This window comes from Pelodiscus sinensis, chromosome 6 (genome assembly GCF_049634645.1).
Source record: "Pelodiscus sinensis isolate JC-2024 chromosome 6, ASM4963464v1, whole genome shotgun sequence".
NCBI classification, from domain to species: domain Eukaryota; kingdom Metazoa; phylum Chordata; order Testudines; family Trionychidae; genus Pelodiscus; species Pelodiscus sinensis.
The window spans coordinates 69,093,498-69,120,096 of NC_134716.1; the positions used below are offsets into that span (position 1 = coordinate 69,093,498).

Below are 26,599 nucleotides of genomic sequence, written 5' to 3' on the forward strand. Positions count from 1 at the left end.
ACCAAAGCAGCAGCTAGATACTGCTGTTAATTACAAGTAATTAACAAGGTCAAAACACATAATTTTTAATATTTTCTGAAGGTCAAAAGAGTATTTAACCTGAGAATTGGTTTTTTGTGTCCACAGTTACTATAATAAAAGTACCTAACTGGTAACTAAGGATAATAAAAAGTTGAAATAGGCAATATTTTTAGTCATATTTGTATTACTAGAATACTGATATAGCAATACCTGTATAGTCTGTGCTAGAATAATGCTGGGTTTTTTCTTTATTGTAGTCTCCAGTGCATAACCAAGCTTTCAGTCTAGCTCAGGGATATTAAGATGTATGCTTATCAGGAACGTTACAAATTTTAAACTTTGTGTTCTACTTAATTAAGAGGCAGGAAACATATTTTAACAAGATTGTATGAAAACTTAATTTGCATATGCATGGTAGTTCCAATAAAACTCTGCAAAAAGTACTCAACTTTTTGGAATTTTGTCTTTGCTACACACCAGAGCTACACCTATTAATATATATCTTTTATAGTCTAGTTAGTTAGACGGGTGCAATAGTAGACACCTTCATAGGAACCCATAAATATTCCTTCACTAGGGTATCTCAGATCTTCTGGGAGATGCAATGACTTTTTGATGGCATTCCCCAATCTATCTCAAGATTGAAAGAAAATCCAAGAGAGTCACTGTAGGTCTCTTCTCATCACTTTAGGCCTATTTTTAAATGCAAAGGAAAATTCAGAAGATATGGACATATTGGGATGACGTGTATCGGTAACTCATGACTCAATTCAGCAATATGATAGATTGTCCATTTACAACCGAAAAGGTCTCTCCTCTTAGGCCATTTTTGATGTAAGGCTTTTGTACAGTGGCTGCCTGTTTCATTTATGTTTAATAAGTATTTATAGCTAATTCATTAGCATTTGTCAGCAGCTGTTTAACAAGCACACCAGCCATCACATTCTAGATATGTTGCATAAAGTACTCATTAAACTTACCATGCTAACATTTTTAATTACTTGAACTTTTAAATTTTTAATTGTAAAGTATGCCTTGCATAATTGTAGGTGGGAAATGTGTAACTTATTCTTCATACTATCCTAAGTATGTCAGTCCAGTATATTCATGTGCAGCGTGTGATGTATTCAGTAATTATGCTGTATATTTTTTTTATTCCACTTTCTCAATTGCAAAGAACATATTTGCATGGCAGGAGTAGGCCAGCTGCTTGTCTATTAGACTTTCCATGCCATCTGGTTGGCATCTTTCCTTATTTAGAATGCCAACTAACACCTCTGGACAATAAAATATTGTGGCATAGTATATTTTTGATGCCCGGGAACAGCTTTTTGGGTGTCGAATAGTGGTTAACAAATTTATGTGCTTGTGGACTGTCTGAGACTTTCTAATAGTGTATGAAGCACTAGCTGGTCACATAATACTAGCTCTTAGCTATTTTTACCTGTTCAATTGGGTTAAGAGACACTTAAATATATATGTCCTTATTTTTTTAATATAAGCAATTACTGCAGATGCTCCATGGCTGTTATTCAGTTATCCAAGGCAGAGTCAGATCCATAGGATCACAAATATGAGGACAGTGGGCCCATGAAACCCCCTATTAAGATGTGGTCCACATGAAGGAAAACTGTGGAAACTTCATATTTAAACAAAATTCTATTGTACAAGCTTTACATTCTCTAGCTATGACCCCAGTTCTCTTACTCTCAAACTAACTCAACCTACTTCCCCTGAACACCTTACAAGTATCTATATTTTATCTATATTATGAATTGAGTGTTTTCGTGACTCATGGCATACACTTGATAGAGAATTACCAACATCATACCAAGTTTTGGAATGTTCTTATGGAGACTTTGTAGAGACCTAAGGTCCAATACTACTCTCTTAATTCAGGCAAAATCCCATAGGGTGAGTAATGTAGAGTATACTGCTTTTTACCAGGTGACAAATTGAGAAATAGGGAATTTTAAAAATCAATTAGATTATGCTCCTAAAATCACTTAGATGCTTGTGAAGAGCCCACCATAAATCTTACAATGACAGGGTCGTATGGGCCATGATATCTTCCTCATTGCGAAGAGGTTTTAATTTTTATAGGGCTCTGGAAAACAATCTAGGGAATTAGGATTCCTTATTTACCTAATTGCTTTACTGAGCAGGTAATTAGCATTGCCTATTGGGGAATGCTGTTCCCTGCCTCTTATTAGGAGAAACACTTTGGGAGTGGCAGTATTGTGCCATTTGGTTAGATTCTGAACTTTATCCCTATCTAGCTATAACCAACATACTCTAATATTTCCCTCTGTTTTCTACATTTCATATACCCTCTTAAGTAGGTGATACTTAGAACTAGATTTTAAAGGCAGTTAGGCACCAAGATGCTTTCAAAAATCTTACTAGGTGTCTATCTAAATCTTTATGTGCCTAAATACCTTTCAAAATTGGCTCTAAAAGCAGTAGAGCCCTGTTCACATTGATGGATGCACACACAGCACACAACACCATCTGACAAGAGACTGGAAGGAGTAATTTGGCAACAACAACCAGATGGCCCTTCACAGGTAGAGATACAGGAACTGAAACTAATTAACAAGAAGATTTCAGCTACAGAGTCATTCCAGATATGCAGGGCTCTTATCTACTTCTGTTCCAGCACTAAAGTTTGCTCAAATTGGAGTTTAATGGCTATCTTACATAGAAAAGTGGGGAAAGAGGCTAGATCTTATCTACTACTGCCATCGCCAGAAAAAATCTGAATAATAGAAGTCCAATGACAAAATAGCTTCTAACAAAATAATTGTATATTGTTTGACTAGATAGAAATGTGATAATAGAGCCTAAAATGGGTTAGGAATACTTTATTTTAAGTGTTCATTTGGTGCCGGAAGTTGCCTGTAACTTTCTCTCCTTTATATGCACTAAAAATCTCTTGCCAATAAATGAGGAAATACAAACCAGGAGTCAGAGAGTTTATACTCTGAATACTAAGGGATTCTTCTTTGACAAAGTGATTTATTTGCCCAGGAGGCCATTCTAAAAGTTATTTTTGGATCACCTGAGAACAAAATACTAAATTAGTAGAATGACTCATCATAAATATTCATGGAAACAAGCAATATTTTAAAGAGTTTTGGAAATGGAATGATTACCATATGAAAACTGTCTCTACTTCAAAAAGATCTTTCAACTTAGGCTTTAATATTTGGCACAAATCCTCAGACAGAATGTATACAAGACCTACTTGAAAATTCTCTTTCAATTTCCTGGCGAGGGTGCGGGATGGGAGAAGCGTGAAAATGTCCACATTAAAGTTTATTTGTAAAGTCAGTGACAGTGCTCCAGAAAGCACAAGGTAGTAGGAGAAACAAAAAGATCAGGAAAGCAAAACATTACAATTTTATAATGTCATAGCAAAACATTGGTATGTTTTGCAAGAAAACAGCATGCTAGTTTATATATCATAGACTTTTTTGTTTTTAAATTGTCATTGATCAAGCTGGAGAGTGACAAAGAGGATACCTTAAACTCAGAATAAGAGAGTAGTTATTACTTTCAGGATAGTATAAATCCTTTTCTATGAACAATAAACTCAGTCAATGCTGGAATTATTAGAGGGCAGTGGGAGTGACTACTCTCCATCACCTCATGATGACCTTTAGATATTTGTGTGGCATCTTTCAAGCACAGATTACAATTGACAGAATGAGTTGTACAACCAGAGCTGGTCTTAGGGGCCACCATTTTCAAGGGACCGTCGACTGAGCCTGACAGAAACCCGCTCGGGACATGTGGCAATTAAAGGAGCCACGACTGCATTTTGGCCCAACCCCCCCCCTCCGCCTCACCCCCAGTGGTTGCCCGTGGCCACCAATTGGTTAGAACTGGCCTTGTGTACAACACACATTTTCACATAGAGCTGGAGAGTGAGTTTCTCACATAGAGCTGCCAGGGATGGCTTCTGTCCTGTGGACCCAGCATCAAGTCTCTGCTTTAGGCATTGCAGCATGATACATGAGCCATGTCATGACATCATTCACTCAAATTTGGCCTGGCCATCTCTCCATCATGGTGGGAGGGGTAACCAGGCCAAACCTAAATTACACTGCAGCCCTATGCACCAGATCACAACACTAAGAGTGAGAATCCCGGCCCAGCCACATGGCACAGAAGCTGCAACTGCTAAACAAGCATGGGAGAGAGCTTGCTCTTCAGTTGCCATCGATGACCCTTTGTTCCTCTCCTAGGGGTACAAAACTGTACAAGGAAGATACTTTAAGTATTCAGAGGAGAATCCCAGAAAATACAGATATATTTCTAAGTCAAGTCACTGTCAGGAGGAAAATAACATACCCACATACCATAAAATTTCACTGCCATCCTATTTTTGAGCTTTGAGATAGAAATGTGTTAAAATTAAATAAGATCACCAGTGGGCAACCCAATGTATCATGCAATCTAGAGGCCAGAGAAGGGATATGAGGAACTGACTGTTCTATCACACTTAAATTTTATCCCACTGTTCCAGAAGAAAGGCCTTTCTAATGCAGTCTCCTGGCTTCTTTAGTTGTAATTAGCACAGTTTGAAAAATTTCCAGCAGAATATTTGTCCTTTGGAAAGTGATGCTTCATCAAAAATCAATACTATCCTCAGACATAAGTCAATTCTTGTGACACTTTGTTGTTTTTTGTTGGTTTTTTAAAATCAGAACAAAATATTTTTATAAGCTTGTAATATTCCCATTGGACAGCATGTATCTGTAGTGCAGAGAAGGGTATTGTATATTGTGCCTATGCTTAGGAATGTTATGTGTTTTATGCAAAGGATAATTTAGCAGGTATGTACATGCAGAGAAACCTGCCACGCTCCCCCCTTTTCCAATTGGGTAGCTAATCAGTTTCTGGAACATCTTCTCTTTGTTCTCGGAGAGTGTCCAAGGGGAGGGTGAGCTCAGCAGATGGAGGATCAAGGTACAGGTATGTGGTAAACAGGTTTATCTATGGGAATGTTAAACATGATCAGTTATGCTGAGTGTAAAGAATGTGATGAGACTGGACAAAGGTTCATGTGGAGCAACCACTCTATGCTATAAAGTACCGAGGAGGGGACTTGCCTTTCCTAGAGAGCCTGGTTTTGTACCAGGGTGCTCTCCCTTTGTCCACATTGAATAAAGCTTTAAATTGAATAGCACGTTGAAGACTTGTTTCTGCCAAACACCTGACTCATATGGTTGCCATCGAGTATCACAAAAATCCCAACAGAGACATAAGGCTAAATTCAGCTGTGGCATAACCCTCAACAACTCCAGTCTCACCGGAGCAGTAGGATTCCTCTTATGTGTCTGTTTAAACAAAAAACAGCATAATACACTGGCAAAGACAGCTACTCTACTTATGCCACTTATCTTTGTGTATCATTCACCAGGAAAACACAAAACAAAAACATATTTGCATGCTACTGTATTTGTAATGGTCTCAGACACCCTTAACTGTGAAAGATGCCAAAGGGTACTTAATGATCACAAATGATCCTGACAAGAGCCACTGGAAATCCAAAGGAAATGTTGCCATATTCTTTATATATGTTCCTCCCAATAAACAGAACATAATTAACCTAAGCACACTGCTTACCAATTCCTTCAGGGGCTTGCACATGCTGAGAGCACAGCAAATAATATGCTCACAGCAGGCTTTCAGTGAGTGCATCCAGACAAAAGGACCAAAATGAAGAAAAAAAACAAATGGGGCACAAAAGTGGCCTCTTGCATAGGTATTTCTCATAGTTACAGATCCTGTCATCCCATGTGCACAGACTGTTCCTGGCTAATGTTGTTAGGTGTCCCAGAAAGAGTCAGAAAGGGCTGGAGCTGGCTGGGTGGGAAGGGAACTGCACCATTAGCTCAATTAAGGGGCATAACTATGGCTATGATTGGCCTCTGCACACCTGGAATTCCAGGTGGTGGTTTCTCAGAACAGCCTGACTCCATGCAGCTCCCAAGACAAACTTAAGTCCAGAAGGCAAAACTGAACCATTTCTTTCCAACAGACACCACCTAAATGATGGAGCAATGTCTCAATGTATTTCAGTATTTTGTTTGGTTTGGTTTTTAAGAATCTCAGCTCTTTATTTGTTGGCTGCTTCAGGAAATGCCAGATGAAGTGTGATAACATTGTGTTAACAGTTAACAACCACTTAGTGAGGTGTTATAGGCCTTAATTGCTGCTTTTCTTCAGATAATTTGAAGTAAAAGAAAATCAAAATATTTGAGAGCTGAGAAATAAAAAGATATTGTACAATAAATATTTAATAAACATTTGTATTGGGTTGTTTATTGCTTAGTTAAGTTGCAGAATTTACTGATCTCTGGAATCCGATCACCCCACTGTCAAGATGGGTTTATATATCTTTCTACAAAAAGAGTCTGCAATAAAGCTTTTATTTGCTATATTTTGAAAGTGTTTAAGTCTTGGACAGGATGAAAAGGTGCATACATAACTAACTAGCAAGACAACTCCTTCAGCTCTAGGACTAGCAAAAATATTTTGTTTGAATTGGAACATTAAATATTCAAGATAGATCAAAATGGTTTGCAATGGAGAAGGATTATCCATGTCTTTATTGATGCTGTGTTATTTCTCTTCAGCTGACTACATACACAGCTCTTGCCACGAGCGCCTCCCACTGAATCTAGAATATAGCAATATGCAGGTTAGTTAGATATGGAATACACTCCACTAAATGGCAGTCAGCTGATGGTAACAGGCTGGCCTACTACATTGACTGTAAACAACTGAGCTGAGGCTTTTTGAGACACTGAACATTTCAGTCTCATGTAATTGCCTGTTTGATTGTGTGTGGAGAAAAGCCGCTTATTTCACTACCCCTGCCCATACAAATCATTCAGGATTTGAGACAGATACTTTTCCAAACCTATAGAATCCTCAAAAGTTCACAGAAAAAAACAGCAAGCAAATGATCTGGTAGCACTTTATAGACTAACAAAACATGTAGATGGTATCATGAGCTTTTGTGGGCACAGCCCACTTCTTCAGATGATCGGAGTTATGACTAGGGGATAAGAAAACTCAAAATAAATAGGAGAAGGAAAGGTTGGGGGGGGGAGGATAGAAAGATGCTTTGTCACCCACCCCCCTACCTCTAAACATAAAGTATCAGGAGAAAGGGAATTAAACCCGAGTAGATAAAGATCAAAGTCAGTGGATAGATTGGCAAGGCAGGAAGGATACCATTCAGAAAGCTGTTAGCACCTTCAGTGATAAGGTAATCCTTTTTTCTTATACAATCCCTCTTAATCAAACGTACTACAGCACCACCACTAGATAGTGTTGTCTTTTTTCTGGACACTATACAACCAATATCAGTCAAGCTTCAGCTCCTGATGAGAGTTGACAGGACCTAGCAGCCAAGTTGAACAGCCAAACATGGGAAATTTTGTAATAGAAAAGGCAATTGATTTGAGGAAAGAGATATGCCAAATATTAGAACATGTGGCTCCCTTTCATTCATTATTCAAGGTAAAATAAAACCTTAACCCTTCAGAAGCCTGCACATTTTGTTTACGTTTACAAGAGATATTGCTGCCTTCTTCTTATTTAGGGTGTTGCATGGGGGCAGCAGTATCTCCTGCAAATGTAAACAAACTTGTTCACCTTAGCTACTGTTGAATAAGAAGTAGGACTAAGTGGACTTCTAGGATCTAAAGTTTTACATTTGTTTTATTTTTGAGTGCAGTTATATAAAAGCATTCTACATTTGTAAATTACACTTTCACAATAAAAGAAATTGGATTACAGTACTTGTATGTGGTGAACTGAAAAATGCTATTTCTTTTTTACAATGAAAATATTTATAACAAAAATAATATGAAGTGAGCATTTTTTGCGGAAAACAAATCTGAGCTGTCTACATTGGACCTTTTGCACAAAAGATTTGCGCAAAAGGGACTTTTGTCTGAACGGGAGCAGAATAGTATTTCCACAAGAAGCACTGATTTCTTACAGTAGGAAGTCAGTGCTTTTGCAGAAATTCAAGCGGCCAGTGTAGACAGCTGGCAAATTTTTCCGGAAAAGCAGCTGATTTTCCAGAAAAACTGGCCAGTCTAGACACAGCCCATTTGTACTGAGGCAAGGGCTCACATAGGCATGTAACACAAACTGCTGTTTCACCTCTGGGGGTGATTCTTCTAGACCAGATTTGAGTGGCTATCCCAGCCACTGCACTGTTTCACTTGCTGATATTATGGATTAAATTTTAAGAAAACACCCACTCCATGTATCAGTCTCCCTCTTTTATAAAATTACACAGGTCAGATGGTTGGGCACATTGCTTTATAATGCTGCCCTAATACAAAATGGTCATAATGCCACTTTAACCAGTTCCCTGTTTACAAGGGGAAATCCCAGGGTGGTGTAGAATCTGTTTGGTGGCTCTACATCACTTTCTCCTGGCTCCTGAAGAAATGGGTGTTCTGAGGTAAAAGGTAGCTCCTCTGCACTATAGTGTCCACAACTGCAAAAATGACCCATTTGAGCCATAGGCAATGAGATATAACAGAAAAATCCTGAGCATGGTCTAAATATTGTTTGGGACCAAAGCATTCCACAGGTGGCTCCAAGAGCATAGGGGGCATCCAGGTGGTTTGAAGACACCTTTGCCCTCGTCCTGCACTAAGCATAGCTTGGATGGACTGGAAGTTCTAACCCCATCTTTTTTGTAACTGACTTTAATAACAGTACATAAAATGACTTTGTTAGAACTTTGATATGATGTTGGGCTATAGAAAAAATTAAGATTGCTAATGATCTAGATTAGATCAATGCATTCATTGTTAAAATACATAAAGTCAATAGTGAACAAGTGTACAAGTAATAAACATGAAGTGCATTAGAGGCAGAACATTTTACTAAGTGATACACTTAGGAATGGAATCTTTTGTATGCATATTGCTTATATTAATTCTTCCAGAAGAAAACAAATGAGGCTCTTCAGTACTTTATCATTGAGACGACAAAGAGGGGCCAGATGTAAGTCTATCTAGTATCTGATTGATTTGATATTTTTTCTTCATTATGAATCATACCATAAATCTCATGTCTACTTAAGAATTGGAAAAAGGGGTTCAATTTCTTCATAAAATATGAATGTTTTGTCAGTAGACAAAACAATTATGAGAAATCACTGACATTTAATTGCTCCTACACTGTCTTGGGAAGCTGATGAAGAAAGCCCAAAGAAAACATGAACATTTATACCACTTTTAGAAATTAAGCCTTCATAAATTCAGGCTCCCAGGAAACTATCCATATTGAATTCATTGTACAATGATCTCATTGTGAACACTATTCTTTAGAAAAGTAAGTGAGGCACACTAGAGGCCATGCTGAAAAGTGCATCTGAGAGAAGAGTATAGTTATGTAACTGAAAGTAGACTGTGTGAATATTGTGCAGGGAAATATGGAAGTTTCTTGATTGCTTTCAGAGACAGTTGTGAAGCAGCTGCTATTTCCTGTTCAGTGCAGACACAGAATGAGAATGAATCACTTTGTTCTCATTCACTAAGGGTGTGTTTAGACTACAGGATTTTGTCAATAAAAATGGACTTTTGTCGACAAAACTATACCTGCGTCTACAATATTGTCGCGTTCTGTCGACAGTAAGTAGACAGAACGTGGTAGTTTTCTCGACGCCGGTAAACCTCATTTTATGAGGCATAACGCCCTTGTGAACAGAGTTCTGTCAACAAAAAGGGCAGTCTGGACACAGGGGTTTCTTTTGTTGACAGAAAAAGACCTCCAAGGAAACCCCCTGCTAGACAGTCCTTTAGGAAAAACCTCTTGTTCCTGTCTGTAGCCATGTTTTAAAGGCACAGACATACCTAGCAGGCATTCTGACAGAGAGCTGGCCACAGACCAACACAGTCAGCACATGACTTTCCCAGCTTCACTTGCACGTGGCCATGTGTGCAGCTCCAGAGCCACGAGGCCCACAAGGACCTTCGAGGGAGCCAGCCCAAGTTCCCTCAGGTGAGAAAAAGAGAGCCCCAGCCTGGTCAGGGCCAGAGGTCCTGACACTGCTCGAACTGTGGGAGGAGGAAGCAGTCCAGGCCCTGCACACCAGGCGTAGGAACACCAACATCTACGGCTGCATAGCTCAGGGGCTGTCCGATAAAGGGCACCACCCCAAGACACTACAACAGGTCCAGGCCAAAGTTAAGGAGCTTTGGCAGGGCTACGTGACAGTCCGAGAGTAGACTACCTGAGTGACTGAGCAACCCTCTTTCGGATCGCACTGCTCACCTCCGTAGCAAGAGGAAGGGGCTAGAAAAGGTGCCCTAAACATTGTTTGCTTCACAGAACCCTGGCCAGCTTACCGTGGCTGGAGGGGATCCCATTTCATGCGGTCGAACAATAAAACTTCAAACAAAACGCAAGGTGACACCACTCACTATAGGCACATGGAATGTATGCATGCTTCAAGACAACCCCTCAGCAGGTTGACCAGAAAGAAGAACAGCCCTGGTCGCTAGAGAGCTCACAAGATTTAACATCGATATTGCGGCCCTGTGCGAAACTCGTCTAGCCAACGAAGGTCAGCTCACAGAAATAGGAGGCGGTTATACATTCTTCTGGTGTGGACACAGCAGTGATGAACGTTGTGAATCTGGAGTTGGCTTTGCGGTTAAGAATCATCTTGTCCACAAACTTGCCAGTCTTCCCAAGGGCGTGAACGATCAACTCATGACACTGCATCTTCCACTACCAAGAGGAAAGCAAGCCACACTGATCAGCACCTATGCACCCACAATGACGAATCTGGATGAAGTAAAGGACAAGTTTTATGAAGATCTCGATGCCCTACTCTCATCCGTGAAGCGCACCGACAGGCTGATTCTACTTGGCGATTTCAACACGAGAGTAGGATCTGATCACTCTGCCTGGGATGGCGTCATTGGAAAAAATGGAATCGGTAAATGTAACAGCAATGGCCTACTACTACTGAAGACATGTGCGGCTCATGATTTGATCATCACTAATACCATCTTCCACCTGCCCACTCGCAAAAAGACGTCCTGGATGCACCCATGCTCTAAGCACTGGCACCTCATTGATTATGTCATTGTGCGGAGGAAAGACAGACAGGATGTAAGGGTGACCAAGGCCATGCCAAGTGCTGACTGTTGGACTGACCACAGACTTATCATCTCTAAATTAAGCCTTCATATCAAGCTAAAGAGACGTCCGCAGGGAAACAAAGCTGTGATGAAAAAGATCAACGTCAGTAAACTGAAGAACTCCAACACAGCAGCTTCACTGGCAGAAGATCTTGACAACCAACTTTCAGAGCTGCAATTAGAGGAAAATGCTGAGAAGGACTGGGAACGCTTCCGGGATATTGTGCACTCTTCTGCACTAAAGGTTCTTGGACCCTTACACAGGAAACAGCAGGACTGGTTTGATGAGAACGATGAAGAGATCAAGGCCCTACTTGCTGAAAAGCATCGCCTTCACCATGCTCATCAGAACGACCCATCGTCAACAGCTAAGAAAAATGCCTTTAACAACATTCGCAGGACTGTACAGAACAAGCTTCGCAAGATGCAGGATTCCTGATTGAGTGCTAAAGCAGATGAAATCCAGAAGTTTGTTGACAGAAACGATGCCAAACGGTTCTACGAAGTCCTTAGATCTTTGTACAGACCTCAGTCCACAGGGAGCTCCCCTCTACTGGACTCAGATGGTGTAACTCTCATTACTGAGAAGACTCTGATTCTACAGCGTTGGGCTGAGCACTTCCAATCCATACTGAACCGTACATCCTCCATCAATAACGAGGCGATTGATAGAATGTCCCAGGCGGATATCAACCTCAGCCTGGATGTCTCACCATCATAGACTGAAACCTTACAGGCCATCAGCCAGTTGTCCAGTGGTAAGGCCCCAGGATCTGACATGATCCCAGTGGAAGTCTATAAGGGTGGTGGTGCAGTGCTTGTCAACAAACTCACTCAGCTGTTCCAGTCTTTCTGGAATCAAGGATCTATTCCTCAGGAACTGAAAGACACGTCCATTGTACATCTCTACAAGAGGAAAGGAAATCAACAAGTCTGCGATAATCATAGAGGAATATCACTGCTCTCCATCGCAGGCAAGATCCTTGCACGAGTGTTGTTGAATCACCTGATTGACCACCTGGAACAGGGTCTATTACCCGAGACACAGTGCGGCTTCCGCAAAGAGCGTGGCACTGTGGATATGATCTTCGCAGCCAGACAGCTCCAAGAGAAGTGTCAAGAGCAGAATCGTGAACTATATACCATCTTTGTGGATCTCACCAAGGCTTTTGACAATGTTAGTCGCGAAGGTCTGTGGCGCATCATGTCAAAGTTTGCCCTGATAGATTCATCCTGATGGTACGTCAGTTCCACGATGGCATGACGGCTCATGTTCTGGACGATGGAGAAGCTTCAGAGGCTTTTCCGGTCACAAACGGCGTCAAGCAAGGGTGCGTGCTGGACCCTGTTCAGCATAATGTTTTCAGTCATGCTGTCAGACGCCTTTCAGAACAGTTCCTTGGGAGTCAGCCTGAGATACAGGACTGATGGGAAACTGTTCAACCTGCGAAGACTCCAGGCTGTCACCAAGATAAAGGAGACTGTGCTACAAGACCTCCTTTTTGCTGACGACTGCACCCTGAATGCTGGATCAGAGCAGGAAATGCAAGCCAGCATGGACAAATTCGCAGCAGCATGCGACAACTTCAGCCTTCTCATCAACATAAAGAAAACCGAAGTGATGCACCAGCCAGCTCCGAAAGCCCAACATCAAGAGCCCACTATCACAGTGAAGGGACAAAAGCTGCAAGCAGTGGACCAATTTACATACCTTGGCAGCACTCTCTCCCGTGCAGTGACAATTGACATCAAGGTCAACTGCAGAATTGCCAAGGCAAGCTCTGCATTCGGCAGACTGCTGACCAAAGTGTGGAACCGCCGTGGAATAAGCTCTGTTACAAAGCTTAAAGTCTATCGAGCAGTAGTGTTAACTACCCTGATGTATGCCACTGAGACTTGGACTGTATACAGGAGGCACGCTAGGCAACTGAACCACTTCCACACAATTTGCCTCCGCAGACTTCTGAGGATCCGGTGGCAGGACAAGGTGCCAGACACAGAAGTCCTTTTTAAAGCAGGCCTGCCATCAGTTCACACCCTGCTGATGAAAGCCCAGACACGCTGGGCTGGCCATGTTGCAAGGATGCCAGACCATCGCATCCCTAAACAGCCCTTCTATGGTGAGCTGTCTCAAGGAAAGCGATTGCACGGGGGACAAAAGAAGCGATACAAAGACACACTTAAAGACTTTCTCAAGTCCCTGGATATCGACATCACCTCCTGGGAGACCCTGGCACAAGATCGATCGACATGGCACATGCTGATCCACCAAGGCTGTCAAACTTCTGAAGCCAGAAGGACAACCATAGCACAAGAGAAGCGAGCACTCCGTAAAGCCAGAGTTGCAAACTCTGCAACAGTGGTGCCTACACATGTCTGCCCGACATGTGGCAGAACATTTCGTGCCCACATTGGCCTTATCAGCCATCTACGGACACACTGTGGACAGCCCACAACTCGTTAGATGTCAAGGTCCTCTTCAAACACGATGGACGAACATCATCATCATCAATAGAGACTGTAGATATTTGTTGTTCTTTTATTGTTCTCTCCCTTAGACAGAAAAACAGCTAAAAATATTATGAAATACCACATGATATCTAATAGTGGTCCTTCAATGGGCAGGTACAGCAACTGACTCTTCATAGTATCATAGTAAAAGAGACAAACAGCAGGAAAACACAACAAAGAAGGGATCCCTCTTTTCAAACTGCAGAGCTCGTTCTTAGTTTTGCTGACCTCATACATTTAAATAGTGCAAGTCATACTGTAAGAAATCATGACTGACTTAAAAAAATCTCATGATTTTTTTTAAATTCTGGGTTCTTTACATTTGTCTTGTGTTGGGGGAGTAATCTTTTGCATGCATGTGATGTTTTCAAGTTTTTCTCCACAACCACAACATTTTTTTTTAATTTGTTTAAATAAATACTCACCCACTCACATGCCTCCCACAGCTGGGACTTTACAAAAATGAACTAACATTAAAACCCCCACAAGATTTACAATAAAATTGTGAGAATTGCCAAGAATAATTTCACAGCTGGGCACGCCAAAGATAAAAGAATCAATCTACCACTTCTCCCATGATATTCCAAAATTTTACGCTATGAAAAAGCACTTTTCTGGACTAATACCTTCAGCCACCCCCCTTTTTCCTCTGTCACAAAAGCCACTCAAGACCCTGCTTGACCCTAAAGAAATCTTTCTAAAATGAGCTTCCCTTAATGGTGACCTGAAAAGGAACATTTTTAAAACTGCACTTCTGTTCATTCTGGCTTTTTGTGGGTATAAAAGAAGGCCTGAAAGGTTTGGAGAGGATTTTTTTTTTATTTGCTTACTAGATACATGTGACAGGAACACATTCTGCTGGCTTATGTTACTGTCTGCAAAGACTATGGCACAGAGCTAGTGGCATCATGAGGCTCAATAGAACAAAAAAGGGAGCAGCTGAGATAGAAAGGAAATTTAAAGAGGATTTATTGAAAACATTGAGCCCAGTCTTGAGAATTACTCCACAGTGCAAATCCCTGCAGTTTCAGTGGGATGTCTGGGTACAGTGATTTCTAGGGTAAAGTCGAAGTTTATTTATTGTTGACACCTGTGTAACATCATTAACTCTTGAGATTTTAACAAATTAAAGACTCAGCATCGCCATAACACACAGACTTCAGCTCTCCCTATTCTCAGACTAGTACTCTATTCACCGGGCTTTCAGCTATTCTGGCATAGGTGGCTCTCAGTCTGTCCTATATCATAATTTATAGATATAAGGCAACCAAATTAAAGTAACCTTAATTCTGGCAATTTCTATCTTTTGAGTGTTTGACTATGCTACCTTAGTAATGTTATTTTTACTTAGTTCATGTATGTAGTTGTAGCTTAGACAATAATCACATCAAAGAACAAGAACTGCTAGATGTATATAGGTCTACGACTTTCCAGGGTTAAAAAGACAAAATCTGTGTGTCAGTTATTTCCACTGTTTTCTTACCAAAAACTGAAAACATTACCTTTAAAGGACTGTAACCTATATTATGTTCTGACCAAAAAAAGCAGCAAGCATGATATCTGAGAAATGTTTTTAGTCTCAGAAACTTTACAGTGTCAGACTTTGGTGAAGTCTTGCTATACAGCGCACAGATGAGATACTGAGCTATTGATTTCTATTTTCTGCTTCTCTTTTTATTATATACTAAGATTCTAGCACAACATCTGGAGAGCTGAAATGTTGTTATTTTAACAAAAGGCACAATATGACCGGGTGAATATTAATAGAAATAAATTTGATTTACCTTAAGATGTGTATAAAGAACATTTTGAAATCTTACAGTTGTCAATAATGCAGTAGAATTTGTACATAAAATAGATGGTTTTCCCAATTTTAATTGCGTGTGTGTGCGTGTAAGAGAGAGAGAGAGAGAGAGAAACTAGTTGACTTTTCAGTATAATACTTTGCACTTGCATAACATTTTCTATTAAAAAGATATCAAAACTCTCTTCAATATCATAAGTGGAGATCAAGCATTTTTAATTATACAGCCACCTGACTTTGAACATTTAAACCCCAGTCCTTCAATTGATTCCTCATGGATACAGAAACAGAATCCACTGACTTCAACAGTATTGTGCACCCTCTACGGTTGCAGATGACGTTCTTGAGCAAAGCCCCCAATGACCTTCTAGGGATGAGCTGAGAGACCCTCCCAATTTGCATGAGGTATACAATGCCATCAAGCAGATGAAGAACAACAAAGTAGCAGATGCAGATGGGATCCCTATTGAAATCTTAAAAGATGATGGATCAGAGTTAATTTGGCAGCTAAGCCTGCTTATCCTTAAAATCTGGATAAAGGAGGAAATACCAGTGAAATAAGGGACGCCTAGATTGTTACCCTCTTTATGAAAGGGAATAAAGCAGACTGTGGAAACTATTGTGGTATCCTTCTACTTACTGTTGCAGACAAAGTTCTGGCACTTGTTCTTGCAACCCATCTTCTACCCCTGTCAGAAGAAATTTTACCGGAGTCACAGAGTGACTTTTGACCATGTTGCGGAACTGCTCTACGTGGATAGAAGTATTACACAATGGCTCCATGCATTTTAAATGTGCCTGCCGACAAGCTGAGGAAGAGAAGACAAGCAGAAGGAGGGGGATACTGGCTTCTAGTTGTGGTCAAAAGCCTCTTCCTGTACCTGTAAACATCTGTCCTCATTGTACAGTAATCAAACTTCTGGTTCAAAGGTCGGCTTTCTCAGCCACCTGAGGGTCCACAACTCCCATGGAAGATGATCATATTTATCAACAACTGATCGCCATCATCAAGTGCAGGAGCAGAATTCTCTAACTTACAGTATTGTGCACGTGCACACCAATCTACCCACATTATCAGTGGTAGGCTCAGGGTCTAATAATTTGATGTGTTATAAAACAATTTCACATGAGCTCAAAGGGATTAGACTGATTAATACATTTATTCATGTAGTTAAGTGACTGTTGGATCAGGTTGCAGGTAAATCATGCTGCTATTTTGGTCAGCTAATGGCCTATATTTTTGAAAATGTTATTAATAACTTCAAAGGGGAAAATAATTTTGGCAGCAGTCCAGTTATACTGGCAATTTGACTCATGATTTAATGTTTTTTTCAAGGAAATCACAGACAGGAAGGAACCTCAAGACATCGTCAAGTCCAATCCCCAAGATCACAAAGATCATGAATTGAAAGTGTGTTTGAGAAAGGGTAGAAATCAAGAAAAGTATCAAGCATTGCTTTCATTACATTTATTGTTATCAACAACAAAAAAATCAAAAACAAAAAAAGAATACTTTCTTATTCTTCATTGGGTTCAATCTTGTAGACTTCAAGATACTCCATTCCCTCAATATGTATTTTCTGATAATAAGGACAGTAGCTGTAGGCCTTGATTCAGGAAAGCACTTAAAACACATGTTTAAAGTGCTCTGCTGAATCAAGACTTTAGTGAAATGTTTCCCCCCACTCACACATACACACAAACCAAAAAGACTTGGTAGTCCAGATTGCATAAAAGGTTGAAATATTAGGATTCTAATAGCAATGTGGAAAGTTTCATATCACTGAGGATACCAATTATAAATCTTGTTCTTGCCAGTTTTGTGAAAGTGTACAGTAGATGGTTATATCTCAGAGTGTATTTTTCAACTCAAAAGTGAATGTGTGGTAGGAAATAATGGTCTCCTGGAGTTTCTTGAAAGAGGTACACAGTATTAGTCAAACATACATACATTGATGACTGGGCATATATTAGCAATGGGCAGCCCCCAGAAGATTTGAAAGTTTGGTTTGGATGACTTCTTTGATGTGGAAATGAGACTGGAGATCTCAGAACAAGCTTTCACAAGATTAATACAGACTTTCAGTTTCAGCTGGATTGGAAATTTTGAGAACAGCCTTAGTAGTGATCTATAGGAATTTTGTTCCAACCAAAATTAAGGAATGGTGAGGTTTACAAGTTTTTCTTCTTTGCATCTTATTAAATGTATTAATTATATTTTATTATTATTATTATTATCTTCAAACAAGATGTAGGCTTTCTCACTCTAAACAATCTAGTTTGATGTTCACTTAACATATCTTGTTTATTATTTGTGTTGTCTTGGTGCATAGAGGCTCAAACCTCATTGCGAAGGAGTTCGACAAATAAAAAATACAGTTTACATGCCCAAAGAGCTTACTGTCTGAATGTAAGATTTGTTATAACAAACCAGGTAATATAGGGAGGGAGAACAATTTTCACTTTAAACCAGTTGCATTAGATTTTGCTTAAATTAATGTGCATTGAGAAGATGGAGGATAGAGTGATAATAGGAACTTGGGAGACTCAGTTTCAATTTTCTGTTCTGTCAGATGTCTAGTGTAATCTTGGGCAAGTTATAGTCTCTGTCTGTCAGTTCCCTATCTGTAAAATGAAAAACATTGTACTTCTTGAATATGACACATAGACCTCTCAATAAAAGGCCCCCTGTTCTTTGCAGACAATTCTAACTTCAGATCTGATAAACTAATTTTGTTACACTATACACATGTCTTACAGGATATTTATCCTCTAAGAGTAATATGTTTGTTATCTGCAGAAAGAGAAGAAATTGTCAAGATTCATAATCATTTCTAGATGTATGTATAAGTAATATTCCTAGAGTAAAAATTAGTCACCAGGGATAACGTGTCTCAGTTATGGCCCATGCAGCCAAGAGAGAATTGTCAACTTACCTTATGTAGCTGGTGGTGCAAAAGAAGATTCAGTTGCTTAGCTTTGCTCAATATAAAAATTGTCCATGGAAAACCATCAGGCCAATGGCAAACAGTTGAATCACTTGAAGGTAAAGAAAAATAAAATTCATAATGAAACTGGAGTTCTCCCTGTCTACAAAGAGAAACAAAAGAACAGTTTCACTATAACAGAGGAGGGAGAGGTTCATTGTATCCTTTCACTGAAGAGACATCTTAAAAACTAAGTTTTTTCATTAAAAATGGATCCTGGAGATACTGAGGAAATTCTCCAGCTTCCATTTTGTATGCCTGACCTCCATTCTGAATCAGCAAGAGTTACTCCACCATAAAATAGAAGCTAAAGATCCTGAGCATGCTTGGTACAAAAGTAGGATAATGGTCTCAAAAGGAGGTCACATAAAATTGACGGGAAGCTTAGAATTACTAAAATCACCTTGTCAAAAAGCCAAGCGGGGTGAAAAGTTCAGTGAAGGTAAACAACTAGCTAAAATGGCACCTTGGCAGAGAGCCAAACATCAGCAGAATCTTAATTCTGGGGTAAACACCACCAGTGAGCAAGTAAATGAAAGATCTGACAATATAAAAGGCAGACAGTCATCAGGCAGAAGTCAGGAGCTGACCAGAACACCTTCTGGAAACGAGTCAGAAGAGTGGCTGTTGACAAAAACAGAAGAACAGACACAAAGCTGCAACAGTACTAGAGCAAAAGAAGCAGCTGAGAGGGAGCCCAAGGAGCAACAATAGTAATTAGGAATGGAGAAACACAGCTGTCTAGAGGGAGCTGCAAAGTATCAACAGCATGCAGAAGCTACAGTAGGAGCAGCAGCAACAACAGTAAACAATGCAGCAGAATCAACATAGTATAAGCTTGACTATGTTTGTTCATTTTAACTCTAGTATAGCTATAATATAGTATAGTGTACAAGTTGGACCTCCCTTGTCCTGCACCCTCGGGACCTGACCCGTCCTGAATGAGGGAATTTTCCGGATATGGGAAGGTCCCCTGTCACCAACCTCCTAGGACCTTCCCCCCTCCCTGCAGTTGGCTCCACTCCAGCCTCATTGCCACTGGGCTCCAGCCTGTTGGGTTCCAGCTTCCATCTGCCGTGGCCCCATTTCTCCCTCACCTAACTGGGAATCACCAGAGATGGGGTTTGCCAGCTGTCCCACTTCTGGCAGGCCCCGGGGATGTGGCTTGCCATCCCCCTTGCCATCCCCACTTCTGCTGTGCTTTGGTGGACCATGGATGTTGCTAGATCAGAGAGTCCCAGGTTTCAGAGGGTCAACCTGTAGTATTAGTATGTATGTTCCTCAGATGTGTGTGTCTGTGAATTCATTATTACCTATTGTCAGCAATGTATAGGTAGTACAGGTTGAATCTCTCTGGTCCGGCAACATCTGTAGCATGGCAGCCTCCAGGGCCAGTCAGCAGATCTGGGAGCATGGTGGCATAGGAGAGACTGGAGTCCATCAACAGGATGGCTGACCTCCCCTGGTCCTGCAAACTCTCTCTTTCAGGACTGGACAGGTCATAAGCATGTCGGACTAGGAAGGTTCAACCTGTACTGGCCATCTGCAATACAGCATGTTACTTAGAATCATTTAAACGATACACTATTGTAGTTTAAATGCTCCTGAACTTACAATAATGGATTTATGTAAGAGATTCAGGTCTAATTTATATTTTTAGATTACAATGTAGTAGTGATTATTAGTTACATCAATAAAAATATACTTTGTTCTGGAACGCGTATGGCCTTTGTCATTCACTATGTCAGCAGATTATTTCTGTGTCCTTGTCAAGGCTGTTCCCTACTCTGGTACTATGAATGCAGAAGTTGGGGGGCTCTGAGAGCGCTCCAAAATCTTGCCTCTACAGGCACTGGTTACAAAAACTTTCCCCCAAAACCCTAATACCCAGATTTTGGGGAACCTGCTGCCACCATCAAGTGCTTTTGATCCCCAAAGTAAAAAAAAATGGGGTGGAAACTTGAAACCAATCCCAGGGGTACCCCAAGCTCTTTTTCCCCAGTCAGAGGCATACAGATACACACAAACAGACCTTCCAGAACACCAAACAAAACTATGGTTGCAACCATAGTAAATTGACTAGATGGAAAGTGCCAAAATTTGATATAGATACGCAGGGAAAGTTGCTGGCATGTAATCCTGAGCTACAGAAGAGTAAAACTATTAGCCAGCTCAGACATGATTTCCAAACCCCCAAACAAGGAAAACAATAAACCCTGTTGGACTATCTAAACCAGTGTTTCTCAACCAGTGGAGAAGTCTGGAGGGCTACATCAACACAACTGAAATTTGTAGAAAACGGAATTTTTGTTTTAAGTTTAACAGCTCTTTATTGTTTTTGTACTTTTTACACCCAAATATTTCATTGCCCGCTCAGCTACGATTAAGTTGTTTAAACAAATGGTTTGCAATCATAGAAAAAAAAATTGGTGTGTCTGAAAACTGTATGTACTGAAGGTACTTATAATTTTTTAAAGGGGTGCTTTATAAAAAAAGATTGAGAAACACTGATCTAAACTGTAGATTGTTGATAATGCATTGGAGGGGTTTAAGTTGTAGACTGAAGGTGATGACAAGTGGAATTCTGTTGTTTTCTCTTTTTGGCCTGCCTTGAAGTAGTTCATGTCTGGGTACTTTTTTGACTCTATCGATCTGTTTTTTAAACTTCTCCAGGTGGGTAGTTCAGTTTTATGAATGCTCTATATAGATCATGTAGGTGTTTATCTCTGTCTGTGGGACTGGAACAAATTGAGTAGTATCTTAGGGCTTGGCTGTAAACAATAGATTGAGAAATGTGTCTGTAATGGAAACTAGAGGCATGAAGATAAGTGTGGCAGTCGGTATGTTTCCGGGATTGGGTGGTGGAAATTTGTCCATCATTTAATTATAACGTAGTGTCAAGAAAGTGGATCTCTCATGTGGACTGATCCAGGCTGAGGTTGATGGTGGGGTGAAAGTTGTAGAAATCCCTGTGAAATTCTTCAAGCTTCTCTTTCCCGTGGGTCCATATGATGAAGATAGTGTAAGTCGAGTAAGGATGCTAGGGGGTGAGAGCTAAGGAAGCATTGTTCAGGTCAGCCATAAAGATGCTGGCATATTTTGGTGCTATGCAGGTGCCCATGACTGTGTCGCTGACTTGAAGATACAAATTGTCTCCATATCGAAAGTAGTTGTGGGTGAAGGCAAAGTCGCAGAGCTCTGTAACCAGATGTGCAGTGCTGTCATTGGGGATGGTGTTCCTGATAGCTTGTAATCCGTCTTTGTGTGGAATGTTGGTATAAAGAGCTTCTACGTTCATGGTGACCAGGATGTTTTTTTCAGGAAGATTATTGATGTTTTGTAGTTTCCTCAGGAAGTTAGTGGTGTCTCGAAGATATCTAGGCGTGCTGGTAGCATAGGGTTTGAGGAGAATCAATATAGCTAGATAATCCTTTTGTAAGTGTGCCAGTGCTTGAGATGATTGGTTGTCCAGGATTTCTAGGTTTGTGTATTTTGGGTAGCAGATAGAAAACTCCTGGTCAGGGATTAGGGGGGACGTTAGTGTAAATTTGGTCCTGAGCAGCAACAGGGAGCTTCATGAGCGGTTGTTTCAGTTAAGTTCTGCCCACACATCTACACTAGCGATTTAATCACTGGACCCAACCACATCAGCCACCAAATCAGAGGCTCATTTAACTGCATATCTACCAATGTGATCTATGCTTTCAAATGCGAACAATGCTGCACTGCCATATATATTGGCCAAACTGGATAGTCTCTACAGGAAAGAATTAATGGACACAAATCAGGTATCCGAAAAGGCAGTACACAAAAACCTATTAGACAACACTTTAATCTGGACACTCATTGGTGGATCTCCAAGTCACCGTGGTTTTTTAGGCCAATTCCACAAGCCAAATACACAGAGAAGGATTGGAACTTAACTTCATTTACAAGTTTAATTCTTATGCAAATAGTATGAACAAGAACATCAGCTGACTTGCACACTACCTTCCATATCCTAATATCTTAACCAACCAACCAACCAAACAATGGAGATGCTAATTGTTCTTATCAGCCTCTTGTAACTATTTGAACCATCTACTCAGTGTCTCTTTCCTTCCCCTCCCCCTTTTTCCCTACACCTTCATATATTTATTCTTGGATCTGGACTTCTAATAATCCAGTCATCTGAAGAAGTGGGTTGTGCCCACGAAAGCTCATGATACCATCTACAAGTTTTGTTAGTCTTTAAGATGCTACTAGACTATTTGTTGTTTTTTTAAGTTTTTCCTGTTACAGACAAACTCAGCTACTCCTCTGCTTTTATTTTATTATAAGGGTTCACGGGTTCTGTGTGATTTACATCTGCAGTGGTTCAAGGTAAAACTAGTAACCAGATATACACCACTCCTTTGGGGACAGAATATCTGAGATTTCTATGAGCTTCAGGGGGTAGCTGAGTTCGTCTGATACAGAAAAAAACAACAAATGGTCTGGTAGCACTTTATAGACTAACAAAACATGTAGATGGTATCATGAGCTTTTGTGGGCACAGCCCACTTCTTCAGATGACCAGAGTTATGAGTAGGGGATATGAAAACTCGAAATAAATAAGAGAAGGAAAAAGTGGGGGGAGGAGGGAGAGCGGGAGAATGATGCTCTCCCACCCCACTTCCTGTTTTTTCTTTAAGTATCTGGAGAATGGGTGCTAAACATAAGCAGATAAAGATCAAAGTCAATAGATAGATTGCTAAGACATGAAGCATACTACTCAGAAAGTTGTTAGCACCTTCAGTGATAGAGTCCCTACCAATTTAAATCACGATTGAGTCCAATAGCATGTGAATTGAATTCGTGTATGTAATGTAATTCCAGGCTTTCCCTGTGAATTTGGCTCGAGGAGCTGGCCTGTGACAAGACCGCCACCTGCAGAGCTGTCAGATTATGGTTAGGCAAGCAGAAATGTTCTCCAATGGGCTTCTGAGTATTCCCTTTACATATATCCGATTTGTGTCCATTGATTCTTTCCCGCAGAGAACTTCTAGGTTGACCAATATATATATAGCAGAGGGGCACTGCTGGCATTTGATGGCGTAGATCAAATTACTAGATGTGCAGTCAAATGACCCCTTGATTTTGTGGCTTATATTGTTTGCTCCAGTAATGAATTCACCAGTGTAGATAAGTAGGCAGAGTTGGCATCTTTTTTGGTTGCAGGGATGGGTTCCTGGAGGCTTATGATGTGGTTGTATGGTATGGTTATCGGAAAGAATATGTTTCAGATTCAGGCCTCTGAGAGTGAGGGATCATTTTCCAGGATGGGTTGTAGATTGTGTATAATGTGTTGGAGGGGTCTGAGTTGTGGACTGTAGGTAACAACCAGAGGAGTTCTGTTATTTTCTCTTTTGGGTCTGTCTTGAAGTAGTTCATGTCTGGGTACTTTTTTGGCTCTGTCAATTTGTTTTTTCACTTCCCCAGGTGGGTATTTCAGTTTTATGAATGCTCTGTAAAGATCCTGTAGGTGATTGTCTCTGTCTGTGGGGTTGGAGCAAATCTGGTTATATCGTAGGGCTTGGCTGTATACAATCCAGTGTCAGGGGCTGAATATCACAGGTGAACAATTCAAAAGGATTTAAGGACTAATCTGTAAGATGAAAGTGGGGCTGGCATAGCACAGAGGAGAGTGTTTATGTGTTAGAGCAACCAGCCACAAGCAAGACTACCTCATGCTAGAGACAAGAGGTAACAAAGTGACCACCTTGAGAACCAACACACTATCCTCACAGGGCACTAAGAGAATTGCAAGAGAGCTTAGACTGGAGTTTTTGTTTTGTGTTTGTATGATGATGTATAGAGGAGGGCCCTAGTCTATAAAAGGGATTTTTAGGCACTAATGCAATACAAATTGTAACCAATAATATGTACATTAAAGATGAAGAGGCATTCATATAAGGAAATCATACAGGTACATAAAGTAGGTTTTAAGTCAAGCTTTCCCACTTCATGAAATTTGTATAACTAAATAAATCCAAGCAAGCATGAGAGAGGGATCTATCATAATTCACAGGAGACAGGAAATGGTAAGCAATCTTGTCAAAACTCATTATGTATCATTGAAATGCCATCAACGGTTTGTGCTTCTCATTGAATAATACTGCTCTCTGAATGTATCCTGCCTTTTGATTAGTAAAAAGTGGCCATTAACAACCAAAAAAACATACACCTTTAAAAAAAAAAAAAAAAAAAAACCTCAGCTCTCGTAACTCAGAACACTTAAAATTAAAGGAGAAAAAAAATGTCCCTACAGTGTAACTCAAAAGAAAAGAAAAGGCATCCCCTACTGAGGTGAATATGACTTGTGTGTGCACAGACAATGTATGGCACCAGCAGGAAATTTCACTTTATTTAAATATTATACTACTGGTTAAAAACACACCGGCTACGTCTACACTGGCCCCTTCTCCGGAAGAGGCATGCTAATTTAGAACTTTGGAATAGGAAAATCCGCGGGGGATTTAAATATCCCCCGCAGGATTTAAATAAACATGGCCGCCGCTTTTTTTCCGGCTTGGGGAAAAGCCGGAAAAAAGCGTCTAGACTGGCGTGATCCTCCGGAATAAAGCCCTTTTCTGGAGGATCTCTTATTCTTACTTGCCTCTGGCTACGTCTACACTAAAGGCTTTTTGTGCAAGAACAACTGTTCTTGCGCAAAAACTTGCAGAGCATCTACACTGTACATGCGTTCTTGCACAAGTAAATTTACAGTACAGCGTTGGAAAACAGGGCTTCTTCTGGAAGAGTTATTCCTCTCCCCACGAGGAATAAGACCTCTTGTGCAAGAGCTCTTCCACAACAAGGCAGTGTAGATAGGCAACACGAATTTCTTGTGCAAGAAAGCCCTATTGCTAAAATGGCCATCAGAGCTTTCTTGCGCAAGAAAGCGCCCACACTGCCACGGACGCTCTTGCACAAAAGCTCATCTCTTGCACAAAAGCACATGGCAGTGTGGACACGCTCTTGTGGAAGACCTTTTGCACAAGAACTCTTGCACAAAACAGTTCTTGTGCAAGAAGCGTGCAGTGTAAACATTGTCTTAGGTTTTCACAGTAATGGCTGAAGACTACAGAATGATAACCAGCTAAATCTCAATTCACGCACTGCTAAATATGGACTGACTTATCTTTCCTGAAGGCAGCAAATATATTAAGATCTTTACTATTTTTAAGAAAGAAAATTCAGAGTAAACAATGGATTTGAAAATCATTACTTTGACACAAACTAACAAAAGTCAAGAAAGTAAAAGCTAATACCAGACCCTTAACTTCTACTGTTAACCTTTTAGATTTTCCTGAATTTTGCATTGTTTGTCACACCTTTCACATTATTTGAATGTAAAGTATCATTTTTACCTGCAAACCATAATAATTTCTCTATACAGGCTTCCAGGGGGCAAGTCTTTCATTTAGAAATGAGCCCCAGCTTGATAGTAGTAAAATATGAGTCTTTGCTATTTTTTATTATTTTGTGTTCCATGCAAAATGAATGAAAGCAAATCTTATGTGTTTTCAGGCTATTATGTCCATGAAACATGTAAATTTTCAATAGGAAAGGAAAGACTTTTCTCTAAAATGAATGTTATATAGAACTTTGACAGCGAGATCAGAACTTTGTAAGGGGGAGCTGTGAGAGTTGTATCTTTGCTGCCTGTCAATTGAAACTAATGTATCACACACAAAAACATTAGTAACCTGGAATTAACAGGGCCTTTGACTCCCACATACACACCACCACCACCACACACACACACATTAGAAATCCAGGAAGCGCTCAGTGAAAGGATTCCCTACATAGTCTTTTGGGAAGTATTAATATTACAAAAAAACTCAGCTATAAAAATTACAAAATACAGTTAAGGTGCTGCTTCACACACATCCCACCTATACTTTCCCCTTATAGAGAAACTGATTGTTCAGCTGGAAATAACGAAGACTGGCAGTCTCTGTCAATCAGCATCAATTCCTCCTTGTATCAATTTGTTGACTGTGTAAATTGGTGATCTGATCTGGAGTTGGTGTGGCCACAGAAATGAGCATTTTGTG

The 26,599-nt window shown here is 40.3% G+C and overlaps 1 long non-coding RNA gene across 2 annotated transcripts in view; it reads right to left on the reverse strand.

Moving 5' to 3' along the window:
* Positions 1-17,821: 17,821 nt before the first annotated feature.
* LOC142829899 (uncharacterized) overlaps positions 17,822-26,599 on the reverse strand; it is a 39,184-nt gene continuing 30,406 nt past the window's right edge. For both annotated transcript variants that reach the window (XR_012904804.1, XR_012904805.1), the window contains exon 4: positions 17,822-18,621. This is a non-coding gene — a long non-coding RNA (uncharacterized LOC142829899). The remainder of the gene's footprint in view (positions 18,622-26,599) is intronic.